At 33.8% G+C, this 21,130-nt stretch overlaps 1 non-coding gene and 1 pseudogene across 1 annotated transcript; one reads left to right on the top strand and one right to left on the bottom strand.

Moving 5' to 3' along the window:
• The first annotated feature begins 5,034 nt into the window (after positions 1-5,034).
• Positions 5,035-5,167, top strand: LOC142525729 (small nucleolar RNA Z247). The gene has a single exon (XR_012815180.1). It is a non-coding gene; the product is annotated as a small nucleolar RNA Z247 (small nucleolar RNA).
• A 4,370-nt stretch (positions 5,168-9,537) lies between these two features.
• Positions 9,538-13,058, bottom strand: LOC142525154 (IAA-amino acid hydrolase ILR1-like 6; annotated as a pseudogene).
• Positions 13,059-21,130: the final 8,072 nt, after the last annotated feature.

Raw genomic sequence — 21,130 nt, 5'->3', positions numbered from 1 at the left:
CGTGTCTTTACCTAGTACCTATAAAAGTGTGTATAATTAACATTGTTTTCCGATTGTGCATTGACAAAAATACCCTTCATGCCTATAAAAGTGTGTATAATTGACATTGTTTTCCGATTGTGCATTGACAGAAATACCCTTCATGCAAACTTTAACAAATTAAAACTTATTATTGTTGTAATATAAAGATAAAAATAATAGGACATAAATGCCTCATCATTACTAATAATTAATTGACTTTTGCAAACTTGAACAAAATAAAACTTATTATTATTGTAATATAAAGATAAAAATAATAGGACGTAAATGCCTCATCATTACTAATAATTAATTGACTTTAGAGCCTAATTGTAATGTATCTATATACCTACAAAATCTATATTTATCTTCATCTATATACCTATAAATCTATAAACCTATAAAAGTATAAATGATGAGCCAAGTTTTTACATTGTGATTTTACTACATTGCTAAAAAATTATACATTGTTTGTATTAATTGCATGGGCATTGATGGAAAATCTATATAAAATTTAGGGATAAATTTGGGATATTGAATTTGTAATGTATTGATTATTTATTTAATTGATGCATTTATTTTTTTGAACTCATTAAACACATGAGGATCATAGTGTTTTATTTTTTAATAGAAAATTGTAAAATAAGAAATTTTGAAAATAATATTACATAAAAATTGAATAGATATTTGATAATAAAAAATACATTAAAAAATAATATTTTCTTCGTACATATCTCTTACAAAAAATATTAAAAGAATAGATTTTTTAATAAAAAAATATATTTTTCATTAGAAATATTAAAAGAATATATATTTAACTATTATATTTATAAAAGCATAAAAAGAATAACAAAGTTTTTTATTGTAAATTTTCTACTATCCCCATAAATTGTGTGTTGTTAGATTAATTGCATGAAAATTTTCTACACAATCATTAAATACATGAGGATCATAATAGTGTTTTTATTTTTTAATAAAAAATTGTAACATAAGAAACTTTGAAAATAATGTTACATAAAAATTGAATAGATATTTGATAATAAAAATATATTAGAGAAATAACATTTTCTTGCTACATAATTATCAGAAAAAATATTAAAATAATATATTTTTAATTTTAAAAAATCATTAAAAATATCAAAATAATATATATTTAACTATTATATTTATAAAAGTGTAAAACTAATAACAAAGTTTTTCATTGTAAATTTTCTACTATCCCCTTAAATTGTGTGTTGTTAGATTAATTGTATGAAATTTTCTACACAATTTATGAGAAATCTATTCATTAAAAATGAATATATGTTTGATAATGAAAATATATTTTTTTTATCTATATATCTACAAAAGTGTAGATATTAGCCATGTTTTTCAATTGTCAAAAGATAAAAATGACCTCCTTATCAATACAAATCCAAAGATTCAATAAAGATATATTTGTAAATTTCTAATTGTTGTAAGTGTAAAAATGAAATATCAAAATTTTTTATTTATTCCACTTAATATATAATTAGTTAGTAGCCTAATTATTCCACATAATATATAATTAAATAATTAATAGTCTAACAAATGATAATGAATTATCACTACAATATACATTGATTGTAATAATTTATATCACTTTAAGAATAAAATGTAATTCCTATATTAATTTTCTCAAATAATCCATCTTTACACTAACTTTAAATATTTATCATTTTAATTTTCTTTCTACATGTTATTTTATGATTTTAATGCAATTTTGTAATTATATTTTAGTGTAGTTTCTAATTAAGTAATAAATTATAGCATCACAAGAAGATATAAGAAAAAAATAATTATATATGCAATAGTACAAAAGGTAAAAAAGTTATGTGGGAAGTTAAATAATATTTAAATTGAATATTATATGTTATATTTTATTATCGGTATTATTATTTCATTTCATAATATTTTGATGAGTTAATCACAAATATTTTAAATTGATAATTATTTTTCCTTAGTGTGCTTCGCTTATATAAATTAAGATTTATGCATTTATAAAATCCATAATTTGGATACGTAATACTTAGATATAAATATTTTCAAAATTTGTTTCATTTCAAATCGTTCTATATACTATGCTCATTATAATTTTTATATAACATAAAATTAACGACTTGAATTTTAATTTGAGAAATAATTTTGAAAGTAAGGTATATAAGTTCTTAATTAATTTATTCATCTAATATGACAAAATACTAAATCAATATAAATTAAAAAAATGATTCAAATTATTTTAAAAAAATTGAATTTTAATTTTTATTAAATAATTAATATTTACGTGCATCGCACGTGCTTCTTGCTAGTACCTATAAAAATGTAGATAAAAGACATTGTTTTCCAATTGTGCAATGACAAAATCAACCTTCTATACACAATTCAAGAATAAAATGTAACTCCTATATTAATTTTATAAAATAAATCATCTTTATACTATATTTAAATATTTTATCTTTTTAATTTTCTCTCTTCCAATGACTTTATTGTAATTTTGTAATTATATTTTTAGTGCAATTTCTAATTAAATAATAAATTATAGTATCACAAAAAGATATATGAAAGTTTATTTCTTTTGTTATATTTCAAATTTTAATGGTAAAAATCATATCAAAAGTTTAAAATCTATATTTAATAATTATTATACGAGTTTATTTGATTTTTAGCATATGATCTTATTTGAATGTGCATTTCTTTACATATGTTGATTTATTTATTATTTTAAAAATTATTTAACAAGAAATTAATAGTCATCAATGTTAGTCTACGAAAGATTGATATATAAAATTTATTATCCATGATATAGAATTGTAAAAATAAAATTTTTTAAAAAAAATTTTGGGATGGTAAATTAAATATTATGAGTTATATTTTACTATCAATATTACTATTTCATTTATTTTAATATTGTTTTTATGAGTTAATCACAGTGATTTTAAATTGATAATTATTTGTCTTTAGTATACTTCGCTTTTGTAGATTATGATTTATACATTGATAAAATCCATAATTTGGTTGTTTTTTAGGTTATTATGTTTTATACCTAATGTTTGAATATATAATTTTTTAAAAAAAATTATTTCAGTTCATTTTGTTCTATATATTATATTCATTACAATTTATTATATAATATAAAATCGACCGCTTGAATTTTAATTTGAGAAACAATTTTAAAAGTAAGTTATATAAGTTCTTATAAATCGTCTAATATGATAGGAAATTTAAGCCCAGATAAATAACAAAATGATTCAAATTATTTTTTAAAAAATCAATTTTTTAATTTTTATAATATAATTGATATCATGTGCGTTATCACGTTAGTGAACTAAAAATTGTGCATCGTGCAATTTTACAATGAAGTAATTCTCGCTGCCTTGATGTGTTTTTTGTATCAATTTTCTGCAATGTTTTTTTCTCAATCAGTTTGTCTTTTCCCTTCTCCTGTCATCTGTCTTCTGAGACAGTGATGATTCTCAGATAGATCAAAACCTTTTATCCTGAATTGCTAGTTTTAAATTTCGTCCAATGGGTATAAGTGTTTCCGGAGTTCTTTTTCATGGGGACGGCGAAGTTAATAAGAGGATTGAGTCACCTCTTCGACCATTGGATGCGGTGGTCTTCCTAACCACATGGGAAGAGATGAGAAGGAAGACAAAGGCAACAGAGACAATACGATCTTATCCATCATAATCCTTCAATTATAGCTATAAAGATGTGATCTTTGATGCTGCCACATTATTGTTTCCTCCATTTCCTTGTCATGTGATCGTCCAAATTTCTAATTTTTAGAGTAAGTTTGATGGGCTCCTCGGATTGCGTGGACTTCTATTCTACTGCATTCATTCCTTCATTTTCATGACGTATTGGCATTTTTTAAGTGGAGACAGCTTTAAAATCCAATAATTATTAATTTTCCTTCTTTTCATCAAAGTTTAGAACATACAGTATTGATTGGAATTGATGCTGCTGAACCCCGGGATGGTAGCTGGGAGGTCGTATCTTCACTTGTAGAGCTCGGATCGAACCTTCGAAAACTGGAAGCACAAACAAGAACGTTAGAAGGGGGCCAAAAGGTTGTTCTAGCGTACTATAGCCTCTCCGATGCTCAAGTCAGAGAATAGAAAACAAAGAGAATACTGTGTGTACAGTGAGTGAGTATATGAATGAATAAATTATTAGAGGAATTATTTTATTACTTATGTTTAATTATCTCGTGTATCTTCTATTTATGATTTGTATATGCCTATACTATTATCATATCTCATAGATTAGGTAATTAGCCATAGTTAGAATATTTAATTGATTTGAATGAGATTTGGTCCACAACCCAATCTCTTGTACGTGTATATATTCTTCACCAGTATTCAATGAGAATAAGAGTCATTATTTCAAATCTCTTTATGGTATCAGAGCATCACGTTTCTGGCCAATTTTCTCTTCCATTTTCCTTTTCCCTTCACGTAATATTCTCTTCTTTGCTTAACTATAATGGCTTCTGATGAAACCTCTGCAACCTCCAATACCACTATTCAAAATACCCAAGACCCAAATATCCCTCTTGTTACCATCAATATTACAAACATCACAAAATTGACCACCAGCAGCTACATCACGTGGAGCCTCCAAATCAAAAGCCTTTTAGAAGGATATGATCTTTTTGGCTTTCTAGATGGTTCTCATCCCAGTCCTACACCAACTATCACCGTGAGTGGTCAGTCGGCTCCAAATCCAACATACACATCATGGAAACGCCAGGATCGTCTTCTTTTCAGTGCACTCCTTGGTGCAGTCTCTCTACCCATTCAACCTCTTCTTGCCCGCTGCAACACCGCTCAGGAGGCGTGGGCCACCTTGGCTAATACTTATGCGAAACCAAGTCGTGGTCACATCAAACAGATTAAGGACCAATTAAAGAATTGTGTCAAAGGTTCCAAAACGATCTCTGACTATATGCAATTTATTAAGAACATGGCTGATGAACTTGCTCTCTTTGGTAAACCCGTTGATGAAGAAGATCTCATTGATAAAATCCTTGATGGCCTTGGTGAAGAATACAAAGGTATTGTCGATGCGGTTAATGCCCGTGACACGCTTATCTCCTTTGATGAAATCCATGAAAAACTTATCAACAAGGAGGCGTCTCTCCAACAATCCAACACACTGCCATCATTCTTTCCGGCTACCGCAAACCCTGCCAATCAACGCAACAATCGACCTTGGCGTCCTTCCACACCCGCTCTTCATAATCAAGGACAACAGTCAAATGCTCCGCGTAACGACCGTCATTCACCACGTCCATATCTTGGATATTGCCAAGGATGTGGTGCTCAAGGACACACTGCCAAACGTTGCTCCCTTTATCGACTTGTCAACACTCAATCTCCTTTTGCTCCATTGTCACCACAACCACCGGCTCCACGTCATGCTTCTCCATGGCAACCACGTGCACATTTTGCATCTCTCGAGACCACCGACACCCCCCCACATGGCTACTTGATAGTGGGGTGTCGCACCATGTCACCACAGATTTGAATAATCTTTCAATTCACACTCCTTATGTAGGGTCTGACGACGTTATGATCGGTGACTGCTCGGGTCTTAACATTACCCACACTGGTTCCACCACTCTTCCTACTCATGCTCGCACTTTTAATTTACATAATATTCTATGTGTGCCAAACATGAAAAAGAACCTTATTTCTATCTATCAATTTTGCAATACCAATAATGTTTCTATTGAGTTCTTACCCTCTGTTTTTCATGTTAAGGATCTAAGCACAGGGGCAATCCTATTGATGGGAAACACTAAAGATGGCGTCTATGAGTGGCCAACCTCCTCTCCAACGCTATCTTCTCCACTTGTTGCCTTTTCCAGCGTCAAGACCACTTCCTCTGCATGGCACTCTAGATTAGGTCATCCATCATCATCCATTCTACAACATATTATGTCAGAATTTTCCTTACCTCACTCTATGTCACAAAAATCTCATTGTAATGCATGTTTAAGTAATAAAAGTCATAAGCTTCTTTTTTCTACATCTACACTTACTTCTTCTCACCCTTTACAAATCATATTTTCAGATGTTTGGACCTCCCCCGTTTATTCTGTGGATGACTTTAAGTATTATGTTATTTTTGTTGACCATTTTACACGTTATGTTTGGTATTATCCCTTAAAGAAGAAATCTCATGTATGTGATGCCTTTATTCGTTTCAAAGCACTAGTACAAAATAATTTCAAACACTCCATTGTCACTCTCTACTCTGACAATGGTGGAGAATATCAAGCATTAAATCAATTCTTATCCATTCATGGAATTTCTCATCTCACTCCCCCCCACATACACCTGAACACAACGGTTTTTTTGAACGCCGACATCGACATATAGTTGAAACTGGCCTTTCTCTACTTACTCACGCCTCCCTTCCCCTCATATATTGGAACTACGCCTTTTCCACCGCTGTGTATCTCATTAATCGCATGCCTACACCCAAACTCTCCCTTTTCTCTCCTTATCAATCCATTTTTCGTTATCCCCCAAACTACACGAAACTACGTATATTTGAATGCTTATGCTATCCATGGCTTCGTCCCTATTCTCATCATAAACTTGAATCTCGCTCCATCCCTTGTGTGTTTGTTGGGTACTCTCTCACCCAAAGTTCGTATCTTTGTCTTGATCCTTCCACCTCCAAAATCTACACATCTCGTCATGTCAAATTTGTGGAATCTGTTTTTCCATTCAAATCCATCCAAAGTCATCTTAGTCGTACAAATGTACAAACACTCACAAATTGGTTTCCGTCAGCATCACTTCTTCCCAATACGGTTGCGCCACTCAATACGTCCTCCATAGCTTTGCCACCAAGCTCGGATACATCCCACACCCAACCTCTAGTCGACCATCTCACATCCTCCGACACTATGCTGAGCCACATTTTGACAGACCAAGCCACACCACCTGATTGCCACGAAAATTCCACACACACTGACCCAACTAATCTCTCATCTACTTCCTTACCATTGCCACTCGACTTTCCTACTCCAAGCCCAATCACCAACACCCATACCATGACCACTCGTGCTAAAAATCAAATCCATAAACCCTTCCAAAAACTTAATATTATCGCCACTTTCCCCTCAAACTATCAACTTGAGCCGCACACATTAACCCAAGCCCTTAAAGATCATAAATGGCGTCATGCTATGTCTGAGGAGTATGATGCTCTTGTGCGGAATGGAACATGGGAACTTGTTCCCCCTGCATCAACGCAAAACATTGTCGGTTGCAAATGGATTTTCAGAATTAAACGTTTACCTAATGGCTCGGTTGACAGGTACAAAGCACGACTTGTTGCTAAAGGGTTTCATCAACAGTCCTGGTGTTGATTATTATGACACATTTAGTCCAGTTATTAAACCAACCACTGTTCGCTTGGTCCTTAGTCTTGCTGTTAGTCAAGGGTGGTCTCTTCTTCAACTTGATGTCAACAACGCCTTCCTTCAGGGTAATCTCTCTGAAGATGTTTTCATGTCACAACCACCAGGCTTTATTGATCGTGACAATCCCACACATGTATGCAAGTTACGCAAGGCTATCTATGGTCTCAAACAAGCACCTCGGGCCCGGTACAATGAGCTACGACACTTTCTTCTAGCCTCTGGGTTTACAAACTCTCATGCGGACACATCACTATTTGTCTTCAACACCAACGGCATTCTACTCTATCTACTTGTGTATGTTGATGACATAATTATTACAGGATGCAATGCTACTATAGTTCAACAGTTTATTGATCTTCTCGGCAAAAGATTCTACATCAAAGATCTTGGTGCTTTAACTTACTTTCTTGGTGTTGAAGTTGTCTCTACTTCCACTGGTTTACTTCTCTCTCAGCGAAAATATATCATCGACCTTCTCACTCGCGCAAATATGATAGGAGCCAAATCCATCACCACTCCCATTGCCACTGAGCCAACACTTACAGCTCTTTCCGGCACCGCTTTATCAGATCCTTCTGAATATAGAACAATTGTTGGCAGTCTCCAATACTTATGCCTCACTCGCCTTGATATTGCGTATGCTGTCAATAAGTTGTCTCAGTTCATGCACCGACCAACTACTGATCATTGGACAGCAGTCAAACGCTTACTTTGCTATCTTTCTGGTACAACTGATCTTGGTATTGCTTTGCATCGTGACACATCTCTCTCTCTCTTCATGCCTTCTCCGATGCTGACTGGGCCGGTAATAAGGATGACTATACCTCCACCAGTGCTTACATTGTTTATCTTGGTCGCAATCCCATATCGTGGTCCTCCAAGAAACAACGTACAGTTGCCCGCTCCTCCACTGAAACCGAATATCGTTCAGTTGCCTCTACAGCTGCTGAGCTACGATGGATTTGTTCTCTTCTAACTGAGCTTGGCATCTGTCTTCCTGTTGCTCCAGTTATCTACTGTGACAATGTTGGTGCAACCCATCTTTGCTCCAATCCTGTCTTCCACTCTCGAATGAAGCATGTTGCAATAGATTATCACTTTACCCGAGACCAAGTACAAAGTGGAGTTTTACGTGTCTCTCATGTGTCCTCAGAAGATCAACTAGCCGATGTTCTGACCAAGCCTCTTCCCCGCACTCACTTTCAACTTTTAAAGGTAAAGATTGGACTCTCTGCCCGAGCTCCATCTTGAGGGAGCATATTAGAGGAATTATTTTATTACTTATGTTTAATTATCTCGTGTATCTTCTATTTATGATTTGTATATGCCTATACTATTATCATATCTCATAGATTAGGTAATTAGTAATAGTTAGAATATTTAATTGATTTGATTGAGATTTGGTCCACAACCCAATCTCTTGTACATGTATATATTCTTCACCATTATTCAATGAGAATACAAGTCATTATTTCAAATCTCTTATAAATAATGAATGATACCTGATATTTATAGGAGAATAATAAAGTCATGATTTGATAGGTCTAGATTCTCAGAATCTCGAATGGAATTAGATTAAACCTTCATGGACTTTACCTTTTTGGGCTGAATTTATGTGGGCTATCCATTAACATCTAGGTAGGCCCTCCCCCGGGCCGGAGCCCGTCTACAATCTGGATCCTGTGGAGGTCGGCTCGGGAGTTCGGCCAAAACCTTTCTTATCGGCGAGATACCATCATCTGGGAGGTCGGCTCAGGACATGTTGTGAGGTCGGCATGGGAGGTCGGCCACCAATTTTTGTGTCACAATTACGGGCGTCTGGGAGGTCGACCGAGATGACCTTCCAGCATGCTCTACTACCAACTTCGCACGTTTGAGAGGACCTCTTGTCGAGGCTGTATCATGAAGATAACCTCGCAGGACTTTCTGAATGCTAGGCCCCTAATTTTCTGGGCTACCGAGAGTGGGCCGGACCCATCTCCGCTCAGGGGTATCAGGAATTATGATTAGTTGAATAGCTTATTTTTCATCAACGGCGTCGAAAGTCGACTAATAAATGAGAATAAGTCAATATTCTGAGAGAAATGTAATCTATATCTCGAAAATGACCACTTGCTCTGTCTAATATGAATTACATGTAAAAGAAACGAATGAATAAATCAAATCTCTAACGTATACCCTTCTATTCTCATACAATTTCAGAGCAAGCTAATGCTTTTCCTACCATGCTTCTTTTAAGAAGTGGGATGGATTTAACTAACCATTTGAACATCTAACTTTTCCTAACTGAACAGCTTAATTATAAATATCCAACGGGTTATCATGTAAAAATCTCTCGGCAATGGCAGCATGAGTGGCTGCGCCAATCGGAAGGGCGTCTTCGTCAATCGTGAAATGTGGGGAGTGGGCCGCGTGAACGTTGCCTAAGGTTTTGTTACCTATTCCAATGAAGTAGAAGGTTGCAGGGATCACCTCAGAGTAGAATGCAAAGTCTTCAGATCCCATCAAAGGTTGGATGACCTCGAAGTTTGTGGGCCCCACTAAATCAACGGCCACTTTCTCAAAGTGTCGATAAGTACAGTTATCGTTCACCATAGGCGGGTAAATTGTGTCCGTGTTCTTGAAGAAGTCCACGGCTGCTGAGCATCTGAAAACTTGAACTTGGGATACAATCACCTGTTAGGAGATATTCAAAATTGCAGAGTTAAAACTTGTTGGTTCATCATGTATAGCCGTATAGGACTTGCGTTGGGGTATAATTATTTAAATGGTAAAATGAATAGTAACCTGTTCTATCCTTTGGAGAAGGTGGTCAAAACTTGCTTTGGAGAAAGCCCTTAAGGTGCCACCGAATTCAACTCTATCTGGCATTACACCAAGATCATCTCCGCTTTTGAAGTAAGTTACCGAGATGACCTGGGAAAGGAAAAAAACCTAAGTCGATAAGATACTGTTCTTGATGTCGAAAAAATGATCTTGTTGAGCTTAAGCTAGTTAGGCACAAACCTGCGAGTCCAATGGGCTGGACTCTCGTGATACAATGATCTGTAAACTGTTCACCGCAGCGGAAGCAGCCAAGATTGGGTTTACCGAGCTTTGTGCATTCCAGGATAAGCCGGGTTCAATAGTAACAACAGCCTTGAAGAAGCCACAACCCGCAAGTAAAGGACCTAATCTTGACCCGAGTACCCCTGTCGGGAGTAGATGAGATACGTGCATTGCAAATATAGCCTCAACACCTTCAATAGCACCCGCTTCGATCATTCTTTTTGCCCCATTCCCGGCTTCCTCTGCTGGCTGAAAGATCAGTATCACAGTCCCCTATTACAAGAAAAGTTACATATTAGTTTGATATTAGGAAACAATGTGTTGCATGTAGTTTGTAGCTCATTTTTTATCACACGTATGCTCTTGATCCAATTGCTTGAGTCGTATCTAACGACTAACGAGCTTCCTGTTTCATCCCCTCTCATGCTTTAAAATTTCACTGAGGTTATAATCTATTATTTCTACCTTCTAGGATATTTAGCACATCAAATTTACACCTATGGCCTATTCTTTTCCCCATCGAAGCATTCATTTCCACCACGGATGACGACCTTTCATAGGTTAAAATCAGGTCACGTGGTAGGGTGTGCCGTGTGGGTGGAGGAGATTCGAAAGACAGGGTCAATTTATGTGATATTTTTCAGCCAGAGAATGAATATTGATTCATGCATCGTTTCCACGTGAGATTTTTCAGCCAGAAAATGAAAGATTTATTAATGCATCGTGTATTCATCTCTATCCACTTCACAATATTTTTGGCCGGCTTGACAAATCAAGATCGTGTATCAGAGGTGGCTCCTACGAAGCTCATAATTGAATCCATGGGGTCCATGAAAATCGCCAGCTTGGAAACCTCAAAAAAATACAGTAACCCAATTTATCTTTTTCAAATTTAATCAGTTAATGATCCCCAAATGATTTTCAAAAACCTGGTGGCTGTAAAGGGCCTATATGTGTATTTTTTATAAGTCGAACTAACCCCAAATTTGATGCATTCTTGGAAATACATGGTATTAGTGTAATGCTGCTATCCAAGGCTCAACAAACGTATTATCTGAACGAATATGCATATATAATAATGAAGTGATGGCGAACCTTCAAGTGTTTTTCTCGTTCCTTTAAGATCTTAGCCGCGCCAAGCAGCATCGCGACATGAGCGTCGTGCCCACAAGCATGCATCTTCCCCTCGTTTTTGCTTTTGTGCTCCCATTCAATAGCTTCCTGTGAACACACAACCCACCCAATATTTATTTGATCCAAATTCTTCCATACGGTTAAAAACGGGTGAATTTTGTGAGACGCAAACCTCGCATGTAACATGATATTAGAACACAGTTCTGCGGACATTAATGAAATCTGGCTCCTAAAAAACTATTACTTCAACCGACGGTCTTCGCACTCGGAAAAAACTAAAAATTTTTTAAAAACGAAACAATGAATAGTTCGATATTTAATTGTCGAGATTAGTTAATTATATTATATATTCAGAGAAAATGAAATGTACGTAGTTAAGTACGATGCCACACCAACTTCGTGTAATGTACAAACAGTACGGGTAAGTTTAAGCACCATAAATTAAATAATTGCAGTCATATTTAGAGATATATCACAAATATTTATTTACAAGACGAGTAAATAATATTTTATATAAAAAATAATAATTTAAATAAAAAATACTTCTTATAAAATTGAGTTGTGTACGGTATCACAAAAATTTTTGTGATTAAAGTAAATCTGTAATTTCCAATCACGTTTAAGCACTAGGCAAAGAAATATTGATTTTATTAGTAAACTAAATGTAATTAAAAAGAATTTGAGTCATAATTATTAAATAATAAATATAGAGTAGTGGAGGGATAAAAGAAGGAAATTGTGAAACCTGAATGGGTAACGCATCCATATCTGCCCTGAGACCCACGAAAGGCGGGTTTCCGGTACCAACCATGGCCCTGATCCCGGTTTGAGCTAACGGGAAACGGTAACTTATGTCAAGCCCGTCTAGCTCCCGGCGAATGACCCGACCCGTTTCGTGCTCTTCGAAAGCCAGCTCCGGGTTCTCGTGAATCTCCCTCCGCACGGATTTGATCCATTCCACGTTTTCTGGTTGCTTGGAAATCCTCAGGATTTCTTCAGAACAAGCAGCAGTCCAGACGCTGCATCCGGAGTCGAAATCTGGGAACGAAGAACTCTGCTCCGATGAAGAGGACTTGTTGTCGGATTTGAAAGCGGGCTTGTTTCAAATTCTCGAGTGTGGATTTGAAGTAGGAAAAAGCTCGATGATCAGGGGGATTTGTGGAGGTTCTCGTGATCATGAAATTCAAGAAGACGAGAAAAATGGGGAGGAAGATAAAGGGAGAGTTCTTGTGAAGAATTTTCATCATCAATTATCTCGAATATGGTGATGCTTTGATTTCTGAAGCTGTTTTAATGGAGGAAGAATATGTAGAAAGAAAGGGTCGAAAATGAATGGAACACGTGGGTTCAAAAGAGAGACTGTTGAATTCAAAAACGTCACGTGTAGGAATATGTTCATAAATTGATTGTGGGGCTGCTGGCAGTTACATCATTTACAGTCTACCTGTCTCTTTATTTATTTTTAATCGAAAAATAATATCATTATTTGGTCCCAAAAAAATTTACCCACGAACTTAAAATTTTAGAGTCAAATGCACGATAAATCATCGGCGATTGGCTGATTATATAAATTGCTTTTGTGGCTGGCATTTATAGAGATCATGTTAGTGGTGATACTGACTTGATATCAAGTGATAGAATAAGACGACCATGCGACGTACAATCGAAAGTTTGTTATAGCGAAGCGTGAAAGAAAAAGATTACGTCATTTAAATAGTATGGAGAAAAACTCTCACGTCTAAAAATCATTATTTTTTTTATTGAAAATTATGTAATCAATTGATCATATTTATTTATTTATGTAATAAATGTTTCTTAGACTATAAGTATGATCCAATTTTTAAAATAGTTTTTCAAATTCTTTTAAAACATATTTATCAAACCTGTCAAATGATTATAATTTCAGCCAAATAGGCTTTACTTGGCAAATTTGTAGATGTTGGTAAATGAAAAGTTAACTCTATCAATTTATATTTTTAGTTGTATTTGGATTCAAGGGTTTAAAATTAAAGATTTCAAATCTATAATAAAAATATAATTTTTTTCTTGTTTAGGTAAAAAAAAAACTTAACAATATATTTTAAATCACCACTGGTTTTTTTTGTTTTTTTTTTCCAAAAATTGTAACAGATTTCAAATCTATTTTAGTATGATATCATTTCAAATTTTATCTTCAAGAATATGTGGTCTCACGGATTTATATCTATGAGACGGTCGACCCGATTCATATTTGAAGTGTAAGTAATATTTTTAGAATAAAAAGTAATATATTTTCATGAGTCGAATCGAATATGAGGTACATCTCACAACATTGACTTATGAGACAATATCATAAGATTTTTTTTTCAACTTTCAAATTCTCAATCATTTCCAAACATGGATCCAAATGTAATCTTTAAGTGATTGATATTGATACCCTCGGGAAGGCCAGTGTCATGGGTATCAGATAATCTTGGGTCATAGATCATGTTATGATAAGTTTTGAGCCAATTTGACAGACGGGCAAATATATACCCGAGACATCATCTCTCCGAGCTACTAGCAACCGGGCAAATACCCCTAGCTACTAGGAGCTCGAACTTCCAGACAAGCTCCCTGTGATGGCTTTCTATCCGAGCTACCTCGATAGTAGCACTAACTCGAGTGCACAAGTATGAAATACTTTATTTAAGTAATCTTTACTGTCAGGATCACATAAATTTGACGTGTCAGAGAAGTTGTCAGAAAGTAGGACATGGGCAACTATATTGTCATTATTAGTAAGTGGACACTGAAACAAGGTCATCATTGACTTGCTTACTATAAATACCAGATTTGCTCAAACTTTAAACATCCATTCACTTATATATCTTTCCCACACCATTTCTACATATTTTTCTCTTTGCTACATAGCTCTTTCCTCACCCATCTGCTGATTTTAGCATCGGAATGGCCACGCCGGATATCTCTCCGGTACCCATTCACGTTGTTATCTTCGTGTTTACAAGTCACTATTGGTTTTACTAGGAAGAAGAAGCCTCTGGTTTGGATACATCTCACTAGGCTCTCATTCCTTATCATTTTCACAACCCGACTCGATGAAATTGTCCGCGCATCTCACATCTATTTTCACTCAATCACATCAGATATTAATAAATTTTTTTTTTGGACTAGTGAGATCAATGAAAAGATTAAACCGTAAAAGTTTTTTTTGGATATTCTTTTTATACAGTATTGTTTGTATTTATTAAATTGATTTTAATGTTTTAATCGTGTCGAGTATTTTCGGGATATGGTATCCATTCTTTTTATTATTGTACGTATGTATTGAGTGCTTTAGTGAAATCTTAGCACGTGAATGCATCCACCTTCATTCAATTTTAATATAAAATATAATTATCTATGTAATAACCTTTTTATATGAATGCTTGAGTTGGTTTTTTATTCGATAATAATTTTTGAATTTGTACTTTGTCACGATTTTTTTTAAGAAATTATGATTTTATAGCAATTATGTTTTTTTTTTTAAAAAAAAACAACTTGGTGTCATATTATCGACCAAGACTAGTAGTTAGTATAGGGTCTCAAAATTTATATAGTATGTACATATTACTCATCGGTCGATCTCTTAATATTATATCTTAATTACAAATCAAATTTTGAATTTGTAAAATATTAATAGAATGTGTGAATACATCCATGATCATTTTGAACCTCACTATATCCATTCTATTTTCATGAGTTCATTAATATTTTGCCTGTCAATAAAAAAATATTATATAATTGTCACATCCAAGATGTATCATATGTTTGAAGGACTATTATTTTGTGCACGGTCAATCCACGTAAAAACTAATTCCAAAAAGCTAAGTTCCCACTGATGATGTATGATGTGATTATGATGAAATGGATGAGTCGGATCGAACGCACCACTATATCAAATCGATAATATTGTTCAGGAAAATGAGCAAATTAGATGACTTCGATCGTGACCTGCAAACAATGAAAGGAATTCGTGAATGGGCACCGGATGAGTGTCCAGCGTGGCCACTCCGATGCTAAAGTCAACAGGTTGAAGACAAAGAATACAAGCTATAAATGTGAGAATATATGTGTGCTTGAGAGTTCAAAGATTTCAGAATCATTAAATGAGAAATATATCTGTCATTTATAGGAGAAAATGTGGTAGGTACATTGTTTCAGTGCCTACCTACTAAATATGTCAAGTCGGCTGTCCATACTCCCTGATGACATACGACATGCCAAAGACATGTTGTTCTGACAGATAAGATTGACATATCCATACACTCGAGTGTGTTGCAATTTTCGAGGTAGACCGGGTGAAAGTTCTCGGGCACTTACATGAGAGCCCGACCTGAGAATGTCCCGGACGTTTCCCTACCCGGCTTCTGAAGAATCTTTCTTGCAGATTGACCCAGATTTGGGCTATCCATTTAGCATCCCGGGTCATCCATGACCCGGGCTCTTATAGGGGTATCAATGTACTCGATGTAAGTATCTTTTCGTTCCATCATCTGGTTTATATTCTTCTATGTAGCATTCAGACTGAATGAATCTATGAATCAAAACTATTGTATAATTACAGATTATTAATCCTTACAACAAGAGTATCTTCAATCCCAAATTAAATAACTCATCTGGTTTCTTCAATGTTTGGACCGCTACGTTCCTTGAACAACCACAAACCTTTCAATATTGTCATAAATTTACCACAATACAGAACCAAGCTGAGCAGCCATAGCACCAATAATACTGCCGGAATGATCGCGAATTATAGCCCCAACTGAATATCTTTACTTCCCATCGTTAAACCCTGCATCTACGTCCAATATATAAATTTACGGTCTTGGTTTCACCCATATTAACCGATCGAGGAAGATCTCCCGAATTACTCGATATCGGCAACTGAACAGCATTGGCCTTACCGACGAGTTCACCCAATTACCAACAAGTGAAAGGCTGAATCTAAGGTATCGGTCACCTAAAAGGTATATTTTATTATGTATATATTGACATGTGATCAATATTATTCTTCGACAACTAAATGCATGTGAATTTTCTAACACTGATAAATACAAATATATTTCAACGTCTTATCGTAACGTATTAATATTTGACATTTATATTAATTTAGTGTGAAACTATAGTTGGATTAAACAAAATTCAATAAAATATTTGAAAATTGATTTTAAAATTTTCAACTTGGGAGACTGTCATTCTCAGAGAAATTCAATTCCACGCTGCATTGGCTCGTCAAATTTGTCGGGCTTAATTCTGAAAAGTATGCGCGAGCGACGTCGTTTCAGTGACCTATAGGCTATATCCCTTTCAGAAAATATTTAATTCCTAATTTTATAAAATAATAATAAAAATAATAAAAATAATAATAATAATAATAATAATAATAATAATAATAAAAATAATAATATTGACATGAAAATAAATAAATCACCATCATTTTCAATTTTCATCCTAGACGGCAAGTTATAAATGCGGCTATCCAAAATTGTAAGTCGGTTCACTTTGCTACTCAAAATTTATTTGTTTTGACTTTAAATAGCCTGATAATACCAAAATATTACACAATTAATTAAGATTAAGACTTGTTATCAGATGACCAAAACGGGAAAGATAGATTAATTTCTAAGTATGTTTTAACGTGGTATTTGCACAAATAAACATGTGCATTTTTTAAAAAAAACTATAATCTTGTTATTATATATATTTGAATATTTGTGATTATGAACATCTATGTCGTCAAATTTTACTTGTCAATGTGGACTCACACCTGTAGTAACACCATTAGCATTCCGGAAAAAAATAGATTAAAATTATTGAAAATTGAAAGATAACTGAGACCAAACTTTACGATATAACAACCAAAATCTTACGCGAAGAGGTGACGATTGGGACAAATATTACAATTTTTTCCTTTGTTTTTTGAAAAGTAACATCATGTAGTTATATATAAAGAATCTATGAGAGGTCAGTTTTACTGAATTGAGGGAGTGGAAATTTTGATGATATGCTATGAATATTTTTCCCCTAAATTTATTGAAAATATTAAAGCATGTAATGGTTTATAATACATCCGATGTCGAAATTTTAAGGTTTGAACTAGAACTCGTGTTCACAAAATTTCTTCTACAAAATTTTGTTTTTGTTTTTTTTTTTAAAAAAAAACAAGAACCCAAGTTAAAGCATGCCTAATATATGTCGGCAAAAGCCGTTGGATCGATCCTTGTGGACACTGCCAGCAAGGATAGGGTCGAGTAAACCCCACGACTGGTAGATGTTGCGTTGTCACGTCAATATGCATCGTTTTAGAGCATTGGGAGGTGTGTTCAAATTGTATCCATTTACAAAATTGTAACATGATGATTATTTTTTTTTTAAATAAAAAAAATAGATGACCTACTGTACCGTGAACCTCACATTACAGCACTCCATGTCTCCACCACTTGTGCAACCTTTTTTTTTTAAAAAAAAATTATTATTTAATATTAATATATAGCCGGCATAAATATTTGCAGATTATGATGAATTGTGAATTCTCTGAACGTTGTGATAATTTTTAGTTTGAACGTTGACGTTAAAATAATATATATATATATATATATCATTATATCAAATATATATGTTCCAACTATGATTCAAACGAGAAATAGTTGTTTTCCATATAGTCATTAATTTGAAAAATCATTTCGATGAACATTTTAAATGGAGGAAAGATACAACGATAAGAAAAGGCTTATTGCCTCAACAGAAATGCATACCTTTATCCGTCAATTGTCTTATGGAGGTCTCGCCGACCAATTGGACGAGTACCTGCGGATGGATGACATTATTGCACTCGAATGCTTCACCAACTCTTGTCAACGCATGATGCAAATATATGGACGTGCGATACTTACGAAAACTCAGTGCAATTGACATCGTTCGTTTCCTTCAAATGCATGACCAAAAACACGATTTTTCTGCATAATAAGAAGCCTTGATTGCATAGATCTGGCTTGGAAAAATTGTCAGGTCGCGTGGAGAGATCAGTACACATGAGGCGATCATGGCTACCCAACAAATGTGCTTGAGGCGGTCACGTCGGCCAACTTATGGATATGATATGCATTTTTGTGGAGTCGTTGATGATATCAGTGTGCTTAAACAAATCACAGGTTTTTAACATCTTGAAAAAAAACGTACTAGAGATTAATTTTTTTGTCAACGGTACACTATATATATCAAAGGACGATACTTAACTTATGATATGTGCATATACGAACCATTTTTGCGAAGAGTTTTACTTCTCCCAGATTCGAAAAGAATGAAATTCAAAAAAAAAAATAAAATACAAGAAAATATGTTGATAAAAGATTTGAGGTGCTCCAAGATCGTTGAGAAACTATAAGAGGTTCAGAGCGATATTTCTGCATGGATAAATTCAAATAAATTATCTATACATGATTGTTGAGGACATGAATCATGCAATATCGATTGAGGATCATGAAGAACGAGATACTTTCATAGATAATTAGGGCTTAATCTGATAATTTCATAAATACTTTAGAAGAAATACAGAGAGTTAAATGTAAAGTGAGACTCATACATATTTTATTGTGAGATGTTTAATTATGAAATACGAGATATTTGAATAACAAGATATTTGATTAATGACCGTGCCGTAAAATATCCATATTATTGTGAATGGTCGTATATGAAAATGTATTGATGTAGACAACTCATTCTATGCTTATCAGCTTACGCACATGGGGTGCTTGGCGTCTCTGTCTGCCTTGAATAGGTATATTTACTACTTTCTTCTTCTTCTTTTTTCTTTTTTTTTTTTCCTTTTCGTGCACGTGATTTGGAACACTGGTCCAGAATCCAGATACTCATCCATTGGTTTACAAAAAAATAAAGTTCCGCATCAGTTGCTTTCTGTCTTATTTTTTTAGCATAATTGAGTACTAATGATCATTTCGATTTCATATTTTATATTTGGTAACAATTTGTCTGAGACGATCTCACGGGTCGTATTTTGTGAGACATATCTTTTATTTGGGTCATTCATGAAAAAGTATTAATTTTTATGCTAAGACTATTACTTTTTATTGTGAATATCGGTAGGGTTGACCCGTGTTACAGATAAAAATTCGTGATATCGTCTCACAATAGACCTCATCTTTATATTTTGTAATATTAATGTTCTATTTGTGTGTGTATACATATATTATAATTTATCTAACAATATAAATAAAAATATTTAGATGAGAATGTCAGCCTAATTAACGTATCAAGTGATTTGAAACCAAAGTGTCAATAGATCGATCACCCAACTCTTGGATATCCTTTTTTTTTATTGAAAGTTTGATGAGCAGTGTAAATATTTACGAGCACAAAAATAAATAATTAATCAGTGACTATACACACGTCCCGAAACAAAGCTTCTGCAAACATGACCGCACAATAAGCTCTTTTAACAAATAATTTATATATGTTTATATCGTACGAAAATGATTAACCTAAGTTAGGCTGTTGTAAAACATTTTTAACAATTTTAAACTCTCATTTTTTTTATCTACATGGGATGAGCACGTTGTCATCACGACTTAATCCATCGATCTACCAACACCGAAAATCTAACGGTTCTGTCGTACCTTAGATCCAAACCAACGCAAATACAACTGCATTTTTACCATATAAGAACTGATTGCATAGTGCCTCGAACACAATATTGAAGTGCACAACTAAAGTAATCAAATTATACATTAAATTAAAGCTAACTTCTAAAATTTAAAACAGCTACGTAATGTCAGAAATCAAGATAAAGAGAATATTATGATACACGACTATAGATATTTTGGCAAAAAACACGTTTTATTATTAAGTAATTATTAAGCATTTTCCTCGAACTAAGCTTGTGAATGGAAGAGAGTCGGCGTGGAATTTTGATTGGTTGTGAGTCTTGTGACAGGTAAATAAAATAAAATGGGATCATCTTTATAAAAACTATATTTAATATTATTTTTACAAATAATTCAGCCTCATAAATTTAATATTTTGCTCAATGTATGATTTTGCGATATGTCATGGTCAAGTAAACTACAATATGTGACCGAAATTTAGCTGTAAATATCAGAATCCATCGGTCGTTCAATACTCAAACTTTTGAGAAAATAAAAAACAAACAAAAGTATTAAAAAAAAAAAACCAAGAAAATCAACAATTTCCAATAAGTGCTCTTGTTCCAACACTGTCGTTTACCAATAATAAATGAACACATAATCTTATATTCTATCACAAAAAATTTTGGGATACGATATCATAAGACAATTTTGTGTGATAAATCTCTTATTTAGGTCATCCGTGAAAAATATTACTTTCTACGTCAAAATTATTACTTATTATTGTAAATATGAGCATGATTGACTTGTTTCATAAATAAAAATCCGTGAGACTATTTCACAAAAA

The sequence above is a fragment of the Primulina tabacum genome, chromosome 14 (assembly GCF_025594145.1).
Source record: "Primulina tabacum isolate GXHZ01 chromosome 14, ASM2559414v2, whole genome shotgun sequence".
In the NCBI taxonomy this organism is placed as follows: domain Eukaryota; kingdom Viridiplantae; phylum Streptophyta; class Magnoliopsida; order Lamiales; family Gesneriaceae; genus Primulina; species Primulina tabacum.
Note: the sequence above shows the minus strand (reverse complement) of the source record. Positions and strands in the feature narration are given on the sequence as shown.